The sequence below is a fragment of the Felis catus genome, chromosome X, assembly GCF_018350175.1.
Source record: "Felis catus isolate Fca126 chromosome X, F.catus_Fca126_mat1.0, whole genome shotgun sequence".
Lineage (NCBI taxonomy): Eukaryota > Metazoa > Chordata > Mammalia > Carnivora > Felidae > Felis > Felis catus.
Window position 1 is genome coordinate 10100903 of NC_058386.1, and position 23720 is coordinate 10124622.

Consider the following 23720-nt stretch of genomic DNA (forward strand, 5'->3'; position numbering starts at 1 on the left):
TCATGAGGCGAAAGCGACCAAGGTTATTGCAGGTGTCCTGGTAGAACAAATTGTGTCCCTTTACACATGTGTTGTATTGTGTTTTTTAGGTGTCCGTCAACGAGTTCAATGCACCTGACAAGGGTCATCAAGGCGGGGACATTTCTGGCCTTCAGGTATATGATGAGGTGTACCTTCACTGTATCAGACCCTCTGATCTTCAGGAATCTATTTGTGCTAAGTTTGTTAATTGCTTGAATTTGTTTACCATGTGGGTTATGTGAAGCATTCTGGGAGAAATGATAGTATTTTTACCAAGTCTAGCAATGTATTATCCCACCATTATATAGTTTAGAGGAAATTGACATTTAACCATGTGAATATTTAGTGATTCATGGCTATTCACGTAACAATCATGGAGTTGAGGGTCACACGCGTTAGCAAGGTATTTTGGTAGGTGAGCGATGAAGGCATAATGGCGTCTGACAGTGGCCTAGACCTTGGCGTACTGCAAGACCCCAGGTAGGTTTGATGGGTCCTACAGTGATGGAAGCGTACACAGATACTTCCCATGTCCTGGTAGAGGGGGTCATTCATGGACCCGTTATCATATGTGGTTTTCACTTGATCTTAGCCAAGACGCTGAGGAGTGATGTCACAATGTGTTTTTCCCGGTCCTGTCCAGAAATCACAGTGAGCCTCATAATGACCAGACCTAGGACTGTGCCTTTCCAGGTGAGTGATCACGCAGGCCTTCACCCTGGAAACAACCTAGCCATCTGATAAGTGGGTAAGTGTGGTTGGATTTTCCAAGTTGTTGTTAGTAAGCTTTTGTCTTTGTTTTTGTTTTGACATGTATTGGGGTAAGAAATGATACGGTCCCAACAAATGGTAGGATGCATGTTAGTAAGTAATTTAAAGTTTATTTGTTTTTTTTAAAGTTTAGATAGAATGTGTGTTTAGCCCTAGTGGTGACAGAGGGATACACAGGTGTGCAAGTCCGTTCTCCTACCAGCACAGTCATGAGCCTGAAATCGTAGGGGTACTCAGGAGATGATGGTTTCTCTAACAGTGGAGTTCACCTTGAAGTTCTAGTTGCACCAAGGTCCAAAGTGTTGATGATTCCTCTAACGATGGAAATATCTTACATGTCAGTTGTGTTTTTTCAGGTTATGGTAGTCAGTCATGTTACAGTGACCCTGGTTATGCTCTTTCATGGGACCCTGCTAGTCACCTGGTAAGTGGTATTGTGGATGTGACAGTGTAGTTGAGATCACCTGTTCTTGAGAAGTCTAGGTAACTGAGGAGGGTGTCCCAAACACTAACCGCAGCGTTAACATGTTCTCTCTGCTCATATCTTGTTAAAGTCTTTGTGTTGCACACGTATGAGATGATGTCACATTAACTCATTAGACCTCCCTATTTTCAGATGTGTATGTAATTAATGATGTTTTGAATGCTCTTACATTACACATGCTTTTGGCTTATATGCAGTAGTTTAATTTGTAAACACCGTATTCTTGCAGGAGCCCTGATAAAACATGATGGTCTCTCTGATAAAAGTGTCGACCCAAATTAAAGGAATCATCAAAGAAGAGTTGATGTGTTCCATAATAATGGAAGTAAAAAGGAATATTAGCAGGTGTTCTGGTAGAACAGTTTGCACTTAAACAGACTTTTCTTATGTGTTTGTTTTTAGGTTCTTGTCAAGAAAACCCAGTGAACCTCACCGTATTCACTGATGGAAGCTTGCTCTTAACCTGGTAAGTGATGAAGTGGGTTCCCCCACCATCCAGACCATGTGATCTTCCATAGGAAGGTGGGTGAGGTTGATGTCCCTGACATTTGTGTTACCGTGTTTGTTTGCAGGTATCCCGTTAAGGCCTTCGCTACTATGCAGGTATGAGATGATGTGGCATTGACTTAGACATTATTTGCAGAGCTCTGTGTGACTAACGATATTATTCAGGCTCTTACATAACTTAGCGTTAGGCATGTAGGCAGTTAAGACATCCAGTTGTCCCTAACAATCATAGTATGCGTGAGAATTTCTTCGTTTAGAGAGAATGTGTTTTGGACTGATAGGGAATCGTTTAGAGAGAATTTGTTTCAGACATCGAGGGAATTCATCATACTGTTCATTGCTTTGTTGCTAACAATGGGAATTTTCTAGGTATTCTTCAAGAGAAGAAGGTGGCTCCTACTGCGGGCTGACCTCAGAGTTTTGCAAGTATTCAGGTATGGTTGATGGTGTTGAAATGATACAAATGACCAAGGGCATTTGGAGGTCTAGAGGTAGAATGATTCATGAACCAAAGACATTTTTCACAGTGCCTTTTTCAGATTCATGTCAAGACCTCACCGCAAGCTTACCAATGATAACCTGGGACATTGCTGTTACCAAGGTAAGTGTTGTGGGCCTAAACCATAGCACAGATCATCTGATCTTCACATACAGATGTTAAGAGGTGATGAGTATCTCTAATGCTTCTTGTTAACACGCTTCTTACAAGGATTCAATTAATGAAGGACAGATTCCAACCAATTCTGGGAACCATTGTTTCTCATACTTTATATTGAAGCGAAAAATTATGTTTACCTCTGTGAGTGTTGAGGGATTGTGTGTATCCAAACAATTGTCGTGATGTTCTGTCCCAATAAGTAACCATGGGATTGTTATAAGGGTCCCGTTGTTAAATGATAGTGTTCTCTGAAAGTGGTGTTGACCTTGAATTAATCCAAGGATCCAGGTAGATTTAGAGAGCTTCAGCTTAAAAAAAACAAAGCTCTATCCCTTAATACATACTTCACAAAATGTTTTTAGGTTCTTGTCAAGATACCATGATGAACCGAAAGTCATTAACAGGGGGGACATCTCTGGTATGCAGGTAAGTGAGGACAGGCACATCACAGACCCTCTGATCTTTGTCTATCTGGGTGAATGATGCTGGATTGTCAAAACCTGTTTCACCATGTGAGTTCCTAGCACATGTTCAGGTAAGCACGCAATATAATATGTTGCCACTTGTAACAATCATGTTATCCTGCTGTCCAGTTGCACAGAAAATGAATGTGTAACTATGTGAGTATGGAGTTATGTGCATTTATGCAGGTAATTGCCCTGGAATTCTGCCTCACCATTGTAACCATGGTATTTTAGAGATGTGTAGTCAGGAGATGATGAGGCTAAATGTGGCTAGCCCTTGAATATTGCAAACATCCAGTGAAGTTGACGGATCCGGCCATGATGGAAGTGAAGGAGGTTATTTGTAGGTTATTTGTCCATTTGGAATATGTGTGTCCATAGATAAACAATTTTGCCAATGTGTTTTTCAGGTTCCACTCATGAGATCATAGTGAACCTCCTCCTCTTCATTACCAGAGACTTTGCATGGATCACAGGAAGTCATGGTATGAGCCATAGGCAGCTTAAAGATCAGGTGGTCTTCAGATACTGAGGCAAATGAGGATGCTGTTCCTAACCTTTGTCTTACTATTTTCGATAGGTATTCAGGTAAGAAACGATCTCGTTCCTACTGATGCTAGTAAGCCTTCGCCTTTGGTAGTTGAGAGTTTAGATGTCATGTATGTTTATACGTAGAAGGGACTGAGGGATAAACAGGTGTCCACGTTATCCCACTATTCGATACCAAACACTACGGACCAGGAGATTTCTCCGGAAGAAACGATGGTGTCTCTAACAGTGTCAACTTTGAATTCTGCCAAGATCGAGGTAGTGTGGAAGCTTCCCCATTAACGGAGGTGACCAAGATTAATAGCAGGAGTCGTGGCAGCACACGTTTTCTTTCTATCTTTCTTTTTTTGGAAAAAGGTTGTGTTCTTAAACACAGTCATTGCACGTGTTTTCTCAGGTCCCAGGCACGAACTCACAGCAAGTGTAGAAACGGTCATTATTGGGACAATGTTTGTAAGCAAGTGAGCGAGACTGTAGGTCTTTCTATGATGTAGACTATCTCATCTCCAGCGTCTAGGTTAGGATGTGTCCCCAGCACATGCGTTCCGCTTTTGAATGTATCCCGTTAAGGTCTTTGCTAAGAGAGGTGTGATGTGATCAGACGGACACTCACTACCGACTTTTTGTTCTTTTCGGACACCTAGGTAATTAAGGTTCCCAAGAGCGTTCCAAAAATGTCGTCTGGGGGCCCATAGACAGTTAAGCATTTGATGTGAACTGAGCATTTCTGGTAAGCATGAGTATTCACTGTCTTCTTGTAGAGGTAATGTATTTTTATACTCCTAATGGTAACAGATACGCCGGTAACCATGGAAATTTTGCAGATGTCCCTTTAAGAATGGAAGGATCCCTTCCTTCAGGGTCCTTTTCAGGGTCGTCTTAAGACCTTGACCATGCCCCTGTCAGCGGTATTTAACGTGGCATAAAGGAGGTAAGTGATTTGGGCCTAAACCACAAGCACAGACCATCCGATCTTCCCACATCTAGGTGAGTGATGTTGATGCCCTTCATACTTCCTGTTACCCTGACCTTGTTGCAGGTATTCGGGTAAGAAATGACAGAGTCTGGGGCGCCTGGGTGGCTCAGTCAGGTCAGCGTCCCCTCTTGGTCTCAGCTCAGGTCATGATCTCACGATTTAGGAGATTGAACCCCACATCAGGCTCTGTGCTGACAGTGCAGAGCCTGCCTTGGATTCTCTCTTTCTCTTTGCCTCTTTCTATCTGCGTCTCTCTCTCTCTCTCTCTCTCTTTCTCTCTCTCTCTCTCTCTCTCTCTCAAAAAATAAAACTAAAAGCAACCAAGAAAAAACAGAGTCCTTACGAATGCTAATAACCATCAGTTTCTACTTTGCACACTTTGGAAAAAATGTGTGCTTAATCCCGTAGGAATTGAGAAGTTGATCCTGTCTAGGCAGTTGTGGTGGAGCCTCACCACTGTAGAAACCATAGGATTTTCCCAGGTATCCAGTCAAGTAATGTTAGTCTCTGCTGACCATAGTGTTGACCTTGAATTAGTGCAAGTGCGCCAGTGGAGGTGAGGTGTTGCCTAATGATGGAAGGGAACATGTTCATGTTCAAGTGAGGAAGATGTGCCCAACATTGGTGTTAATGTGTTTCTCTTTTGAAAACTTTATGAGTATCAGATTAAAATCTTTGCTAGTGTGCACGTATGACGTGATGTGGTATTAAATGATTAAAGACCTTTGTTTTACAGTTTTATTTTTCAGTAATTTCTACCCCCAGCATGGAGCTCGAGTTCACAACTCTAAGATCAAGAGTCCCGTGCTCAACCGACTGAGCCAGGCAGGTGTCCCTGAAGACACTTCTATATTGAGATATATACATGATTTATGATCTCAAGTGTCTTATGTTTATTTCGATTTGGGCATGTATTCAGTTAAGACTTTAAATGGTCCCTAATGATATTCATGGTAATAGGATTTTTTTGTATTCCTGTTTAAAAATATGTACTTAACATACTAGTGGTAGACGGATTTGCAGATATCCAGCAAATTTAACATATTGTCCTGCAGTACTTTATTGACTATGGAATCATTATAAGTAATGTGAAGAGAGGAAGGTGTGTCTTCCTAAGGATTGACCTTGGAGTTCTCCAAGTATCCGTGTAGTGTCGATGGGTCCTGAAATGATACAGGGGCCAAGGGATTTGCAGGTGTAGACTTAGAATGAGACATACACCAGAAATATTTTCTCCACTGGTATTTTTTGTGTTTTTTTTTTTTTTGAGACTGGTGTCAATGAATCACAGTGACCCCGGCAATGATAGGTAACAGAGACACTGCTGATGTCACAGTAGAGATGATGTAGGCCTAAGCCACAGCACTGACCATCTGCTCTTCAGAAAGCTAGGTAAGTGCTGATGGTGTCCCTGAGAGAGAGAGAGAGAGAGAGAGAGAGAGAGAGAGAGAGAGAGAGAAAGACACAGTTTATGAGTTTTAGCTTGTGAGGGTGGGGAGGGGGGAGGAGAGAGAGAGAGAGAGGAGAGAGAGGGGAAGAGAGTGCTCTCACTAGGAGAAAGAGAGAGGGGTGGGGGGAGGAGAGAGAGAGAAGAGAGAGCTCTTCCTCTCGAGAGGAAGAGAGAGGGAAAGCAAGAGGGAGGGGAGGAGGGAGGGAGGAAAGAGAGGAGGGGGGGGGAGGGAGCAAACCCTTGTTGATACCTTGATTTCCTTGCAGGTATTCCGGCAGGAAATGACAGATTCCTTACTACTCGACACCATGAGTTTTCAGCGTTTAGACAAAATTCTTGTTTAACTCTGAATGATGTGGGATTGCACGTATCAGGTGTTTGTTGTTATGTCTCAACCACGGTAGTGATCATGGAAACTTTGCAGGTGCTCTGTAGAAGTTGTATTCCTTGAAAGTGATCTTGACCTTGGAGTACTACAGCTATTCAAGCAGAGGTAATGCTTTCATAATGATGGAAATGACTGAGCTCATGTATAGGTGCCCTGCTAGAACAAGCTGTGTCCTTTCACCCATGTATCATACTGTGTTTTCCAGGTTTCCTGTCGAGATCATGATGAACGTCCCGCTAGTGATTCTCTGGGGACATTTCTGTTCCCCAGACAAGTGATGATGTTCACCTCCACTGTTTCAAATGATCTGATCTTCTCATATCGATATATGTGTGATTGATGGCCTAAACTTCCTTACCGTGTGTGTGTGTGTGTGTGTGTGTGTTTATGCGTGTATGTGTGTGTGTGTGTGTGTGTGCACGTGTGTGTTTTCGATAATCAGGTAAGAAATGACAGCATTTTGCCAATTACTGCTCTCGTGCAATTTTAGTGTTTCCTATTTCAGAGAAAGACTATGTTTACTTCTGTGAGTGATAGGTGAATTCTGACGTGAATAGCCATAATCATGGAGTTGTGTGATGGGGTAGTACCCTTGGTATTGTGCAGGTGAGCAGGAGAGTGGTGAAGGTGTGGCTCTCTTTGGCATAGACCTTGAAGGACTGCAGCAATGCGGGAAGAGCGGAAGGGTCCTGCAGTGAGGGCAATGAACAAGATGATGTGCCGTGGCCTAGTAGAAGAGGAGTGTCCATAGACGCATCGTTCGCAAAGTGGTTTTTAAATTACCATCGAGAGGTCATGGTAAATTTCAAGATGGTCATTGATTAGACTTTGCATCTGTTCAAGTAAGTGGTGATATGGGCCTTAAGCACCCTACAAATGGATTTTCAGATATTTAGGCAAGGGTAGGTGGTGTTCCTAACTGTTCTGTTACCATGTGTCTATGCAGGTGTTCGGTTCAGAAATGATAATGTTCCAACCAGTGCTAGTAAGTATGAGCCCTTATTTCTGTTTTTAAATTGAGATCTAATGTGTATTTAACTTCAGTGGTGATAACGGAATATGCATTTCCAGGGGACTTTTAGCCAGCAATAGTGACCATGAGATTTCTAGAAGTACTGCTAGAAGAGATGTTAGTGTGTCTAACAATGGTGTTGACATTCAAGTTGGGCAAAATCCATATCGTGTTATGTTTTCCCTAATGATGGAAGTGACCCAGATTATTGGGAAAAAAGGCTATTTATTTATTTAATTTTGTTTATTTTTATTTTTTGGCAGGCAAACAAGTTGTATCCTGCCACAGGCTTGTTGAGTGTTTGTGTCAAGATTCTAGCAGTCCTGACATCACAGTGACCCAGACCGTCGTCATCAATGGGAACTTGCTGGTAACCAGGTATGTGATAAAGTGGGTTATCATAATAGACATATCTGATGCTCAACTCTCCAGGTGAGTGAGGTTAGTGTTTCTAGCACAGTGTACCGTGCTTTTTTGAACGTTTCCTATTGACTTCTTTGCTAGTTCTTTACCGATTCGAGATGATGTAAGTGTAAGTCATTAGGTACATTCGCTTTGTATTGGAGACACAGTTTGTTTGACCCTGTGAGCATTGAGGGATAACACATATGGAAGTATTTACGACCGTGTCTTCCCCACAGTCCTCCCCATGGGCTTTCTGCTGGTGGCCAGTGAAGTGACACTGAGTTTGTCTGACATCAGTGTTGATCCTTGATTACTGAAAGTACCAGGTGGAGTTTGTGTGCCTATCATCACGGAGTACCCAGGCTATTTCCAGATACTGGCTAACACAAGTCGTTTCCTTTCACGTAGATTTCATAATGTCTTGACAGAAACCTGAAAAGACATCACTGTACGCCTGACATGGAAGGAGATGGCAGACATGGCTGATATGTCCGCAGGTAGGTGAGGATGTGGGTCTCAACCCCGGCACAGGCCGTCTGATCTCCAGATAGCTAGGTAAGTGACGATGGTGTCTCTTAGCGTTGGGACCCTGATTTCTTTGCAGGTATTCAGGTATGATTTGATAGTCCTTACTGATCCTAGAAACCATGAGTGTTTACCGGTTATGTTTTAGAAAAGACTTTTGCTTAGCCTTGTGAGTGTTGGGAGATTGCCATATCCATGGAATTAACATATACCCTCAACCACAGCCATAACCGTGAAAATGTTGCAGGTGTCCTGTGAAGACATATTATCCTAACTGGTGATGATTTTGACCTTGGAGGATGCCAAGCATTCAGATAGAGCTGATGGGTCTCATGAGGAGAAAGCGACCAAGGTTATTGCAGGTGTCCTGGTAGAACAAATTGTGTCCCTTTACACATGTGTTGTATTGTGTTTTTTAGGTGCCCGTCAACGAGTTCAATGCACCTGACAAGGGTCATCAAGGCGGGGACATTTCTGGCCTTCAGGTATATGATGAGGTGTACCTGCACTGTATCAGACCCTCTGATGTTCGTGAATCTCTTTGTGCTAAGTTTTGTTAATTGCTTGAACTTGTTTACCATGTGGGTTATGTGAAGCATTCTGGGAGAAATGATAGTATTGTTACCAAGTCTAGCAAACATATTATCCCAACATTTGATGCTTTAGAGGAAATTACATTTAACCATGTGAATATTTAGTGATTCATGGCTATTCACGTAACAATCATGGAGTTGCGGGTCACAGGCGTTACCATGGTATTTTGGTAGGTGAGCGATGAAGGCATAATGGCGTCTGACAGTGGCCTAGACCTCGGCGTACTGCAAGACCCCAGGTGGGTTTGATGGGTCCTACAGTGATGGAAGCATACACAGATACTTCCCATGTCCTAGTAGAGGGGGTCATTCATGGACCCGTTTATCATACGTGGTTTTCACTCGATCTTAGCCAAGACGCTGAGGAGTGATGTCACAATGTGTTTTTCCCGGTCCTGTCCAGAAATCACAGTGAGCCTCATACTGACCAGACCTAGGACTGTGCCTTTCCAGGTGAGTAATCACGCGGGCCTTCACCCTGGAAACAACCTAGCCATCTGGTAAGTGGATAAGTGTGGATGGATTTCCCAAGTTGTTGTTAGTATGCTTTTGTCTTTGTTTTCTTTTTTTTGACAGGTATTTGGGTAAGGAATGACACGCTCCCCACAAATGGTAGGATGCATGCTAGTGAGTATTTTAAAGTTTAGATAGAATGTGTGTTTAGCCCTAGTGGTGACAGAGGGATACACAGGTGTGCAATTCCCACGGCCACAGCACAGTATGAGCCTGAAATTTTATAGGTACTCAGGTGATAATGGTTTCTCTAACAATGGAGTTGACCTTGAAGCTCTAGTTCCGCCAAGGTCCAAAGTGTTGATGATTCCTCTAATGATGGAAATATCTTACATGTCAGTTGTGTTTTTTCAGGTTATGGTAGTCCGTCATGTTACAGTGACCCTGGTTATGCTCTTTCATGGGACCCTGCTAGTAACCTGGTAAGTGGTATTGTGGATGTGACACTATAGTTGAGATCAGCTGTTCTTAAGAATTCTAGGTAGGTGAGGATGGCGTCCCAAACACTGACCACAGCGTTGATATGTTTTCTTTTCCGAAGAAATCATGTTAAAGTCTTTGCTGTTGCATGGGAATCAGATGATGTCCCATTATCACATTAACTCATTAGAACACCATTTTTTCAGGTATGTATCTAATTAATGATTTGAATACTCTTACATTACCCATGGTTCTGGCTTGTATGCAGTGAAATTAATTTCTCCGTAACAATATTTGGAATACAGACTATTTTGATATATCCTTCTTTCAACTTTTATTTATTTTTGGGACAGAGAGAGACAGAGCATGAACGGGGGAGGGGCAGAGAGAGAGGGAGACACAGAATCGGAAACAGGCTCCAGGCTCTGAGCCATCAGCCCAGAGCCTGACGCGGGGCTCGAACTCCCGGACCGCGAGATCGTGACCTGGCTGAAGTCGGACGCTTAACTGACTGTGCCACCCAGGCGCCCCTCGATATATCCTTCTTGAGGGAATGTGTTTTTCAACTCTATTTGAAAAAAGAATAGGCAGGTATCCAGGTGATCTATGTTACTGTCCATCTTCACAGTATTGAACATGGGTATAGGTATCTCTGTGAGAGAAGAAGGTATTTCTTACCAGAATTTAGTCTTGTACTTCCACAAGTATCCAGCTTGTGGTGATCAATCTCAAAATGGTGCCCTTGACCAATGGAATCTGCAGGAGATCAGGTAGAATCAGGCATATACTGAACATATTCCTGATTGATAGGCTCCCCATATTGAATGAGGCATACAGAAGTATCTAGGTAAGTGATGGTGTGGTCCTAACCACAGCACAGACCATCCGATCCTAATATGTAGGTTAGTGATTGTGCCCTTAACACTTTTGTTACTATGATTTGGTTGCTGGTATTCAGGTAAGAAATGATGGAGTCTCTACCAAGTCCAGTGACCATGACTCTACACTTGCTACATTTTGTACACAACTTATACTTAATCGGTGAGTGTTGACATTCAAATGTATCTATTGTTGTCAAGGAGTTTCCATGAGAGTAGTCAACACCGTATTGTTGTATGCATGTTGCATACAACATGATGGTCTCTCTGACCAAAGTGTTGACCCAAATTAATGGAAGCATCAAAGTAGAGTTGATGTGTTCCATAATAATGGAAGTGAAAAGGATTATTAGCAGGTGTTGTGGTGGAACAAGTTGTGTGCTTAAACATATTTTTCCTATGTGTTTCTTCAGATTCTTGTCAAGAAAACCCAGTGAACCTCACAGTATTCACTGATGGAAGCTTGCTCTTAACCTGGTAAGTGATAAAGCGGGTTCCACCACCATCCAGACCACGTGATCTTCCATTGGAAGGTCGGTGAGGGTGATGTCCCTGACATTTGTGTTACCATGTTTGTTTGCAGGTATCCCGTTAAGGCTTTTGCTGTGTTATACAGGTATGAGGTGATGTGACATTGAGACATTATTTTCAGAACTGGGTGTGAACAATAATATTGTGCAGGCTCTTATAGTAGCCTCATGTTAGGCATGTAGGCAGTTAGGAAATTCACTTGTCCCTAACAATCGTAGTATGCCTGAGAATTTCTTCTTGTTTAGACAGAATGTGTTTTGGACTGATAGTGGGACTTTCAGACATGCAGGGAATTCACTGTATTGTTCATCGTTGTGTTACGAACAATGGGAATTTTGCAGGTATTCCTTCAAGAGAGGAAGATGGCTCCTACTGGGGGCTGACCTCAGAGTTTTGCAAGCATTCAGGTGTCGGTGGTCTTGACATGCTACAAATGACCAAGGGAATTTCGAGGTATACAGATAGAATGATTCCTGGACCAAACACTTCTTTCACAATGTGTTTTTCAGACGAAGTCAAGCCCTCACCCTGAGCTTCCTAATGATAACTTAACATGGGACATTGTCGTTATCAAGGTATGTGACGATGTGGGCCTAAACCATTGCACAGATCATCTGATCTTCATAGACAGAGGTAAGAGGTGACGGGTATCCCTTACATTTCTTGTCAGCATCCTTCCTACAAGTATTCACTTAATAAAGGATAGATTCCAGCAGGCCCTGGGTGGCTCCGTTGGTGAAGTGTCGACATTGACACAGGTCATGATCTGATGGTTCATGGGTTCAAGCCCCAGTCAGGCTCTGTGCTGACAGCTCAGGGCCTAGACCTGCTTCAGATTTTGTGTCTCCCTCTCTCTGCCCCTTCTCCACTCATGCTCTGTCTCTTTCTGTCTCTCTTTCAAAAAAAAAAGAAAAAGAAAAAAAGGATAGATTCCAAACCACATCTGGGAACCATTGTTTTGCACACTGTATATCGAAGAGAAAACTTACGTTTACCCCTGTGAGTGTTGAGGGATCATGGGTATCCAAACAAGTGTCAGGATGTTCTGTTGCCAGTAAGTAACCATAGGATTTTTATAAGGGTCCTGTTATTAAATTGTGATATTATCTGACAATGGTGTTGACCTTAATCATAGAGTGTCCATGGTTATTTCCAGATGTTATGGTTTAAAAAAAAAAGTTGTATCCCTTAGTAACATACTTCACAAAATGTTTTTCAGGTTCTTGTCAAGACGCCATGGTGAGCCAGAAGTCATTAACGAGGGGACATCTCTGGTATGCAGGTGAGTGTGGACAGGCACATCACAGACCATCTGATCTTTCTGTATCTGGGTGAATGATGCTGGAATGTCTAAAACCGTTTTACCATGTGAGTTCCTGGCAGGTGATCAGGTAAACAAGCAATCAAAATATGTTGCCAGTTGTAACAACCATGTTACCTGCTGTCCTCTTGCACAGAAAATGTATGTTTAACTGTGTGAGTAAGGAGTTGTGTGCATTTCTCCAGGTAATTACCCTGGAATTCTGCTTCACCATTGTAACCATGGTATTTTAGAGATGTGTAGTCAGGAGATGATGAGGCTAAATGTGGCTAGCCCTTGAATATTGAAAAATCCATTTATGGGGCGCCTGGGTGGCACAGTCGGTTAAGCGTCCGACTTCAGCCAGGTCACAATCTCGCGGTCCGGGAGTTCGAGCCCCGCGTCGGGCTCTGGGCTGATGGCCCAGAGCCTGGAGCCTGCTTCCGATTCTGTGTCTCCCTCTCTCTCTGCCCCTCCCCCGTTCATGCTCTGTCTCTGTCTCAAAAATAAATAAACGTTAAAGAAAAAAGAATTAAAAAAAAAAGAAAAAAAGAAAAATCCATTTAGGTTGATGGAGCCATGATGGAAGTGAAGGAGGTTATTTTCAGGTGTCCATATGCAAGATGTGTGTCCACAGATAAACATTTGTCGCATTGTGTTTTTCAGGTTCCGCTCATGAGATCATAGTGAACCTCTTCATGTTCATTACCACAGACTTTGCATGGATCACAGGAAGTCATGGTATGAGCCATAGGCACCTTAAAGATCAGGTGATCTTCAGATACTGAGGCAAATGAGGATGCTGTTCCTAACCTTTCTCTGAGTATTTTTGATAGGTATTCAGGTAAGAAACTGTCTCGTTCCTACTGATGCTAGTAAGCAGTCGCCTTTGGTAGTTGAGAGTTTAGATGTCGTGCATGTTTATACGTAGAAGGGACTGAGGGATAAACAGGTGTCCACGTTATCCCACTATTCGATACCAAACGCTACGGACCAAGAGATTTGTCCAGAAGAAACGATGGTGTGTCTAACAGTGTCAACTTTGAATTCTACCAAGGTCGAGGTAGTGTTGAAGCTTCCCCATTAACGGAGGTGACCAAGATTAATAGCAGGAGTCATGGCAGCACACGTTGTTTTCTTTCTTTCTGTTTTTTATTTGTTTTTTGTTTTTATTGGTTTGTTGTTGTTGTTGTTGAACAGGTTGTGTTCTGAAACACAATTGTTGCGTCTGTTTTCTCAGGTTCCAGGCAAGAGTTCACAGCAAATGGAGCAATGGTCATTTGGGGGACGTTGTTAGAAAGCAGGTAAGTGATAAAGGAGGTGTTACTACGATGTGGACTCTGTTCTTCAGTATCTGGGTAAGGATGTGTCCCCCACACATGTGTCTGTTTTATTTGCAGGTGTTCTGTTAAGTTCTTTGCTACTAGAGGCATGATGTGATGGGACATACGCTCACAAGAGACTTGTTGTTGCTTTCAGCCCTCTAGGTAATCAATAAGATTTCCAAAACTCTTCGAAAAACCTGGTTTGGGGGCACGTATACCGCTAAGAAATTGATGAGTCTTGAGCAATTCTTGTTAGCCTGAGGATTAACTGTCTTCTGATTCAGAGAGAATGTATTTTGTATACTTGTAGTGGTAACAGATAGAGAAGTAACCATGGAATGTTTGCAGGTGTCCCTTTAAGGGAAGGTATCTCTTACCAGGGTTACACATTAGATTTCTGCAGTTATTCAGGTGAACCTGATGAGTTACGAAATGATGGGACCGTCCAAGGGAATTTTGTGGGCGTCCAGGCGGAATGGGATGTGTACCGAACACTTTGCACAGCGTGTTTTTCAGGTTCCTGTTAAGACCAGGCCTGTCAGTGGCAGTTAAAGAGGCACATCGCAGGTAACGAGGTAAGTGATTTGGACCCAAACCACAAGCACAGACCATGTGATCGTCGCACCTCTAGGTGAGTGATGCTTATGTCCTTAATACGTCTTTTCACCGTGACATATTGCAGGTGTCCAGGTAAGAAATGGCAGAGTCCGGGGGCGCCTGGGTGGCTCAGTCTTTTAGGCATCCCTTCTTGATCTCAGTTCAGGTCCTGATCTCCCGATGCATGAGATCAACTCCGCATCGGGCTCGGGGCTGACAACACAGAGCCTGCTTGGGATTCTCACTTTCCTTTTCTCCCTTTCTCCCTTTCTCCCTTTCTCCCTTTCTCTCTCTCTCTCTCTCTCTCTCTCTCTCTCTCTCTCTCCTCACTCACTCAAAATAAATACACTTAGAAAAATAAGAAACGACAGAGTCCCTAGCATTTCTAATAGCCATGGGTTTCTATTTTTCACATTTCAGAAAAAATTTATGGTCAATCCTGTAGGTATTGAGAAATTGATCCTGCCTAGGCAATTGTGGTGGAGTCTCACCACTGTAGAAACCATAGGATTTTTCCAGGTATCCAGTCAAGTAATGTTAGTCTCTCCTGACAACAGTGTTGATCTTGAATTAGTGCAAGTGCGCCAGTGGAGTTGAGGTGTTGCCTAACAATGGAAGGGAACAAGTTCAGGTGCAGGAGTCTTGAGAGACCACCTTGTGTCTGAAACACATTTCAGTTTGTTTCCTCAGGTGGCTGTGAAGGAAACAGAGTGAACGGAAAATGGTTCACACACCCTTGCTGCTAAGCAGGTAAGTGTTAAAGTGAGTCCTTCTATAATGAAGTCCTCTGAACTTCATTATCTAGGTAAGTGAGGGTGATGTCCCTAACATGGGCGGTAATGTGTTTTGTTTTTTTTAATTTTTGTGGGTATCAGGTTAAGATCTCTGCTAGTATGGAGGTATGAGATGATGTGATATTAACTGGTTAAAGACCTGTGTTTTACGGTTTTATTTTTAAGTAATCTGTACGCCCAGCCTGGGGCTCGAAGTCACAACTCCAAGAGGAAGGGTCGCCTGATCCACCGACTGAGCTGGGCAGGTACCCCTAAGGTCATTTCTGTATTCAGAGATCTACATAAATTGATGATTTCAAGTCTCTTCTGTTTACCTTGTTTTGGGCACGTATTGAGGTAAGAGTTTAATTTGTCCCGAATGCTAAGGGTAGCATACAATTTTTTTGTATTCCTGTTTAGAAAGAGGTAACTACCATACTCGGGGTAGATTTGCAGGTATCCAGGTGATTTATCATATTGTCCTTCAGTACTTGATTGACTATGGAATTATTGCAATATACCTTGAAGTGAGGAAGTGGTGTCTTCCTGGGGATTCATCCGGGGAGTTCTGCAAGTCTCTATGCAGTTGGACGGGTCGTGAGATGATAGAGTGACCGAGGGAATTTGTAGGTGTAGAGGTCGAATGAGACCCATGCAAAAATATTTTCTACAGTGTTTTTGCTCAGACTCGTATGGATACATTACAATTAGCCTATCAGTGGTAGCTAACATGAGACATTGCTGATGTCACAATACTGATGACGTGGGCCTAAGCCACAGCACAGACAGACCACCTGATCTGCAGATAGCTAGGTAAGTGCTGGTGGGGTCCCTAACACTTGCCGTTACCTTGATTTTCTGTAGGTATCCGGTAGGAAGTGACAGTTTCCTTACTAATGCTTGAAACCATGAGTTTTCGGTGTTTAGAGAAAATTCTTCTTTAATTCTAATGAGGGATTGCACACATCAGGTGTTTGTCATTATGTCTCAACCACAGGAGTGATGGTGGAAATTTTGCAGGTGCTCCGTAAAAGTTGTATTACCTGACAAAGGTCTTGACCTTGGAGTCCTACAGCTATTCAAGCAGAGGTAATGCTTCCATAAGGATGCAAATGACCCAATTTATTCATAGGTGCCCTGGTAGAACAAGCCGTGTCCTTTTACACATGTACGGTACTGTGTTTTCCAGGTTTCCTGTCAAGAGATTATGGTGAACTTCAGACTGGTGACCCTCTGGGGACATGATGTTCTCCTTCACCATTTCAAACCATCTGATCTTCTCATATCTAGGTGCGTGTTATTGATGGACTAAACTCGCTTGCCATGTCTTCTGGTTTTTTCCAGATAATCAGGTAAGAAATGACAGTGTTTTACCAATTACAGCAATCATGCTATTCTAGTGTTCTCTACTTCAGAGAAAATTTATGTTCACTTATTTGAGAGTGAGGTGAATTTGGATGTGAATAGCCATAATCACGGAATTGTGTGCTACGGGAATACCCTTGGTGTTACTGAAGGTGAGCAGGGAACGGGTGAAGGTGTGTCTATGGTTGGCATAGACCTTGAAGGACTGTACCAATCCAGGAAGAGTTGATGGGTCCAGCAGTGAGGGCAATGAACAAGATGATGTGCCGTGTCCTAGTAGAAGAGGAGTGTCCGTAGATGCATTGTTCACAAAGTGTTTTTTCAATTACCATCGAGTGGTCATGGTAAATTTCAAGATGGTCGTTGATGGGACTTTGCTTCTATTCAGGTACGTGATGGTAGGGGCTTAAGCACCCAGTACGTTGATTTTCAGATATGTAGGTGAGGGCAGATGGTGTTCCTAACTGTTCTGTTACCATGTGTCTATGCAGGTATTCAGTTCAGACCTGATACTGTCCCAACCAGTGCTGGTAAGTATGAGCCCTTAGGTATTTATTCGTTAAAATTTAGATCTAATGTGTATTTAATCTCGGTAGTGGTAAAGGGATGTGTAGGTCCAGAGAACTTCTCCTCTTGCGCAACAAGCATTGACCATGAGATTTCTACAAGTGCTGCTAGAAGGAGATGTTAGTGTGTCTAACAGTGGTCGGCCAAGACCCGTGTTGTGTTATGCTTCCCCCAAGTGACCAAGGTTATTTGCAAATATACTGTTTTTTTGCAGGTAAACAAGTTGTATCCTGCCACAGGCTTGTTGAGTATTTGTCTCAAGATTCTAGCGGTCCTGACATCACAGTGACCCAGACCGTCGTCATCAATGGGAACTTGCTGGTAACCAGGTATGTGATAAAGTGTGTTATCCCAATACACGTATCTGATCCTCAGCTCTCGAGGTGAGTGAGGTTAGTGTCTCTAGCCCAGTGTACCGTGCTTTTTTGAAAGTTTCCGATTGACTTCGTGGCTAGTCCTTTACCGATTCGAGATGATGTGATAGTAAGTCATTAGGTCCATTCACTTTGTATTGGAGACAAAATTTGTTTGACCCTGTGAGCGTTGAGGGGTAACACATATGCAACTATTTACGACCGTGTCTTCCCCACAGTCCTCCCCATGGGCTTTCTGCTGGTGTCCAGTGAAGTGACGCTGAGTTTGTCTGACATCAGTGTTGATCCTTGATTACTGAAAGTACCAGGTGGAGTTTGTGTGCCTATCATGACGGAGTACCCAGGCTATTTCCAGATACTGGCTAACACAAGTCATTTCCTCTAACGTAGATTTCATAATGTCTTGACAGATACCTGAAAAGACATCACTGTACACCTGACATGGAAGGAGATGGCAGACGTGGCTGGTATGTCCGCAGGTAGGTGAGGATGTGGGTCTCAACCCCGGCACAGGCCGTCTGATCTCCAGATAGCTAGGTAAGTGACGATGGTGTCTCTTAGCGTTGGGACCCTGATTTCTTTGCAGGCATTCGGGTACGATTTGATAGTCCTTACTGATTCTAGAAACCATGAGTGTTTACCGGTTATATTTTAGAAAAGACTTTTGCTTAGCCTTGTGAGAGTTGGGGGATTGTCATGTCCGTGTAATTAACATATGCCCTCAACCACAGCCATAACCGTGAAAATGTTGCAGGTGTCCTGCGAAGACATATTGTCCTAACTGGTGATGATTTTGACCTTGGAGGATGCCAAGCATTCAGATAGAGCTGATGGGTCTCATGAGGAGAAAGCGACCAAGGTTATTGCAGGTGTCCTGGTAGAACAAATTGTGTCCCTTTACACATGTGTTGTATTGTGTTTTTTAGGTGTCCGTCAACGAGTTCAGTGCACCTGACAAGGGTCATCAAGGCGGGGACATTTCTGGCCTTCAGGTATATGATGAGGTGTACCTTCACTGTATCAGACCCTCTGATCTTCAGGAATCTATTTGTGCTAAGTTTGTTAATTGCTTGAACTTGTTTACCATGTGGGTTATGTGAAGCATTCTGGGAGAAATGATAGTATTGTTACCAAGTCTAGCAATGTATTATCCCACCATTTGATGCTTTAGAGGAAATTACATTTAACCATGTGAATATTTAGTGATTCATGGCTATTCACGTAACAATCATGGAGTTGTGGGTCACACGCGTTACCATGGTATTTTGGTAGGTGAGCCATGAAGACATAATGGCGTCTGACAGTGGCCTAGACCTTGGCGTACTGCAAGACCCCAAGTAGGTTTGATGGGTCCTACAGTGATGGAAGCGTACACAGATACTTCCCATGTCCTGCTAGAGGGGGTTATACATGGACCCGTTTATCATACGTGGTTTTCACTCGATCTTAGCCAAGACGCTGAGGAGTGATGTCACAATGTGTTTTTCCCGGTCCTGTCGAGAAATCACAGTGAGCCTCATAATGACCAGACCTAGGACTGTGCCTTTCCAGGTGAGTGATCACGCAGGCCTTCACCCTGGAAACAACCTAGCCATCTGATAAGTGGATAAGTGTGGTTGGATTTTCCAAGTTGTTGTTAGTAAGCTTTTGTCTTCGTTTTTGTTTTGACATGTATTGGGTTAAGAAATGATACGGTCCCAACAAATGGTAGGATGCATGTTAGTAAGTAATTTAAAGTTTATTTGTTTTTTTTAAAGTTTAGATAGAATGTGTGTTTAGCCCTAGTGGTGACAGAGGGATACACAGGTGTGCAAGTCCGTTCTCCTACCAGCACAGTCATGAGCCTGAAATCGTAGGGGTACTCAGGAGATGATGGTTTCTCTAACAGTGGAGTTGACCTTGAAGTTCTAGTTGCACCAAGGTCCAAAGTGTTGATGATTCCTCTAATGATGGAAATATCTTACATGTCAGTTGTGTTTTTTCAGGTTATGGTAGTCCGTCATGTTACAGTGACCCTGGTTATGCTCTTTCATGGGACCCTGCTAGTCACCTGGTAAGTGGTATTGTGGATGTGACAGTGTAGTTGAGATCACCTGTTCTTGAGAAGTCTAGGTAACTGAGGAGGGTGTCCCAAACACTAACCACAGCGTTAACATGTTCTCTCTGCTCATATCTTGTTAAAGTCTTTATGTTGCACACGTATGAGATGATGTCACATTAACTCATTAGACCTCCCTATTTTCAGATGTGTTTGTAATTAATGATGTTTTGAATGCTCTTACATTACACATGCTTTTGGCTTATATGCAGTAGTTTAATTTGTAAACACCGTATTCTTGCAGGAGCCCTGATAAAACATGATGGTCTCTCTGATAAAAGTGTCGACCCAAATTAAAGGAATCATCAAAGAAGAGTTGATGTGTTCCATAATAATGGAAGTAAAAAGGAATATTAGCAGGTGTTCTGGTAGAACAGTTTGTACTTCAACAGACTTTTCTTATGTGTTTGTTTTTAGGTTCTTGTCAAGAAAACCCAGTGAACCTCACCGTATTCACTGATGGAAGCTTGCTCTTAACCTGGTAAGTGATGAAGTGGGTTCCCCCACCATCCAGACCATGTGATCTTCCATAGGAAGGTGGGTGAGGTTGATGTCCCTGACATTTGTGTTACCGTGTTTGTTTGCAGGTATCCCATTAAGGCCTTCGCTACTATGCAGGTATGAGATGATGTGCCATTGACTTAGACATTATTTGCAGAGCTCTGTGTGACTAACGATATTATTCAGGCTCTTACATAACTTAGCGTTAGGCATGTAGGCAGTTAAGACATCCAGTTGTCCCTAACAATCATAGTATGCGTGAGAATTTGTTCGTTTAGAGAGAATGTGTTTTGGACTGATAGGGAATCGTTTAGAGAGAATTTGTTTCAGACATCGAGGGAATTCATCATACTGTTCATTGCTTTGTTGCTAACAATGGGAATTTTCTAGGTATTCTTCAAGAGAAGAAGGTGGCTCCTACTGTGGGCTGACCTCAGAGTTTTGCAAGTATTCAGGTATGGTTGATGGTGTTGAAATGATACAAATGACCAAGGGCATTTGGAGGTCTAGAGGTAGAATGATTCATGAACCAAAGACATTTTTCACAGTGCCTTTTTCAGATTCATGTCAAGACCTCACCGCAAGCTTACCAATGATAACCTGGGACATTGCTGTTACCAACGTAAGTGATGTGGGCCTAAACCATAGCACAGATCATCTGATCTTCACATACAGAGGTTAAGAGGTGATGAGTATCTCTAATGCTTCTTGTTAACACGCTTCTTACAAGGATTCAATTAATGAAGGACAGATTCCAACCAATTCTGGGAACCATTGTTTCTCATACTTTATATTGAAGCGAAAAATTATGTTTACCTCTGTGAGTGTTGAGGGATTGTGTGTATCCAAACAATTGTCGTGATGTTCTGTCCTAATAAGTAACCATGGGATTGTTATAAGTGTCCCGTTGTTAAATGATAGTGTTCTCTGAAAGTGGTGTTGACCTTGAATTAATCCAAGGATCCAGGTAGATTTAGAGAGCTTCAGCTTAAAAAAAACAAAGCTCTATCCCTTAATACATACTTCACAAAATGTTTTTAGGTTCTTGTCAAGATACCATGATGAACCGAAAGTCATTAACAGGGGGGACATCTCTGGTATGCAGGTAAGTGAGGACAGGCACATCACAGACCCTCTGATCTTTGTCTATCTGGGTGAATGATGCTGGATTGTCAAAACCTGTTTCACCATGTGAGTTCCTAGCACATGTTCAGGTAAGCATGCAATATAATATGTTGCCACTTGTAACAATCATGTTATCCTGCTGTCCTGTTGCACAGAAAATGAATGTGTAACTATGTGAGTATGGAGTTATGTGCATTTATGCAGGTAATTGCCCTGGAATTCTGCCTCACCATTGTAACCATGGTATTTTAGAGATGTGTAGTCAGGAGATAATGAGGGTAAATGTGGCTAGCCCTTGAATATTGCAAACATCCAGTGAAGTTGACGGATCCGGCCATGATGGAAGTGAAGGAGGTTATTTGTAGGTTATTTGTCCATTTGGAATATATGTGTCCGTAGATAAACAATTTTGCCAATGTGTTTTTCAGGTTCCACTCATGAGATCATAGTGAACCTCCTCCTCTTCATTACCAGAGACTTTGCATGGATCACAGGAAGTCATGGTATGAGCCATAGGCAGCTTAAAGATCAGGTGATCTTCAGATACTGAGGCAAATGAGGATGCTGTTCCTAACCTTTGTCTTACTATTTTTGATAGGTATTCAGGTAAGAAACGATCTCGTTCCTACTGATGCTAGTAAGCAGTCGCCTTTGGTAGTTGAGAGTTTAGATGTCATGTATGTTTATACGTAGAAGGGACTGAGGGATAAACAGGTGTCCACGTTATCCCACTATTCGATACCAAACACTACGGACCAGGAGATTTCTCCGGAAGAAACGATGGTGTCTCTAACAGTGTCAACTTTGAATTCTGCCAAGATCGAGGTAGTGTGGAAGCTTCCCCATTAACGGAGGTGACCAAGATTAATAGCAGAAGTTGTGGCAGCACACGTTTTCTTTCTTTCTTTCTTTATTTAGAAAAAGGTTGTGTTCTTAAACACAATCATTGCACGTGTTTTCTCAGGTCCCAGGCACGAACTCACAGCAAGTGTAGAAACGGTCGTTATTGGGACAATGTTTGTAAGCAAGTGAGCGAGACTGTAGGTCTTTCTATGATGTAGACTATCTCATCTCCAGTGTCTAGGTTAGGATGTGTCCCCAGCACATGCGTTCTGCTTTTGTATGTATCCCATTAAGGTCTTTGCTAAGAGAGGTATGATGTGATCAGACAGACACTCACTACAGACTTTTTGTTCTTTTCGGACACCTAGGTAATTAAGGTTCCCAAGGGCCTTCCAAAAATGTCGTCTGGGGGCCCATAGACAGTTAAGCATTTGATGTGAAGTGAGCATTTCTGGTAAGCATGAGTATTCACTGTCTTCTTGTAGAGGTAATGTATTTTTATACTCCTAGTGGTAATAGATACGCAGGTAACCATGGAAATTTTGCAGATGTCCCTTTAAGAATGGAAGGAACCCTTACTAGGGAGTAACCTCCAATTTAGGCAGTTCTTCAGGTGAACTTGATGAGTTACAAAATGATACACCTGGCCAAGAGAATTTTTGGTGGGTGTCCATGTAATGTGTCCTAAACACTTCGCATGTTTTTCAGGGTCCTCTTTTTTTTTTTCTTTTCAACGTTTTTTATTTATTTTTGAGACAGAGACAGAGCATGAACGGGGAAGGGGCAGAGAGAGAGGGAGACACAGAATCGGAAGCAGGCTCCAGGCTCTGAGCCATCAGCCCAGAGCCCGACGCGGGGCTCGAACTCACGGACCGCGAGATAGTGACCTGGCTGAAGTCAGACGCTTAACCGACTGTGCCACCCAGGCACCCCTTCAGGGTCCTCGTAAGACCTTGACCATGCCCCTGTCAGCTGTATTTAACGTGGCGTAAAGGAGGTAAGCCATTTGGGCCTAAACCACAAGCACAGACTATCCGATCTTCCCACATCTAGGTGAGTGATGTTGATGCCCTTAATACTTCCTGTTACCCTGACCTTGTTGCAGGTATTCAGGTAAGAAATGACAGAGTCTGGGGTGCCTGGGTGGCTCAGTCAGGTCAGCGTCCCCTCTTGGTCTCAGCTCAGGTCATGATCTCACGATTTAGGAGATTGAACCCCACATCAGGCTCTGTGCTGACAGTGCAGAGCCTGCCTGGAATTCTCTCTTTCTCTTTGCCTCTTTCTATCTGCGTCTCTCTCTCTCTCTCTCTCTCTCTCTCTCTCTCTCTCTCTCTCAAAAAATAAAACTAAAAGCAACCAAGAAAAAACAGAGTCCTTACGAATGCTAATAACCATCAGTTTCTACTTTGCACACTTTGGAAAAAATGTGTGCTTAATCTAGTAGGAATTGAGAAGTTGATCCTGTCTAGGCAGTTGTGGTGGAGCCTCACCACTGTAGAAACCATAGGATTTTCCCAGGTATCCAGTCAAGTAATGTTAGTCTCTCCTGACCATAGTGTTGACCTTGAAATAGTGCAAGTGCACCAGTGGAGTTGAGGTGTTGCCTAACGATGGAAGGGAACATGTTCATGTTCAAGTGAGGAAGATGTGCCCAACATTGGCGTTAATGTGTTTCTCTTTTGAAAACTTTATGAGTATCAGATTAAA

At 42.9% G+C, this 23720-nt stretch overlaps 2 long non-coding RNA genes across 30 annotated transcripts in view; both read left to right on the top strand.

Annotated features, from left to right (window-relative positions):
• The window catches only part of LOC109497105, a 61663-nt gene that overhangs the window by 19278 nt on the left and 18665 nt on the right, over positions 1-23720 (top strand). The gene's annotated exons all lie outside the window — the stretch shown is intronic.
• Positions 4711-22789, top strand: LOC123383356. Of its 27 annotated transcripts, XR_006592989.1 has the most exons (10): positions 4711-5822; positions 6147-11091; positions 11198-11230; positions 11655-12427; positions 13112-16229; positions 16330-20025; positions 20132-20162; positions 20436-20500; positions 20594-20667; positions 21087-22789. It is a non-coding gene; the product is annotated as an uncharacterized LOC123383356 (long non-coding RNA). The 27 variants fall into 27 exon arrangements; XR_006592994.1 differs by having other exon boundaries at positions 20132-20667; positions 21087-21150; positions 21599-22789; XR_006592978.1 differs by having other exon boundaries at positions 20594-22789.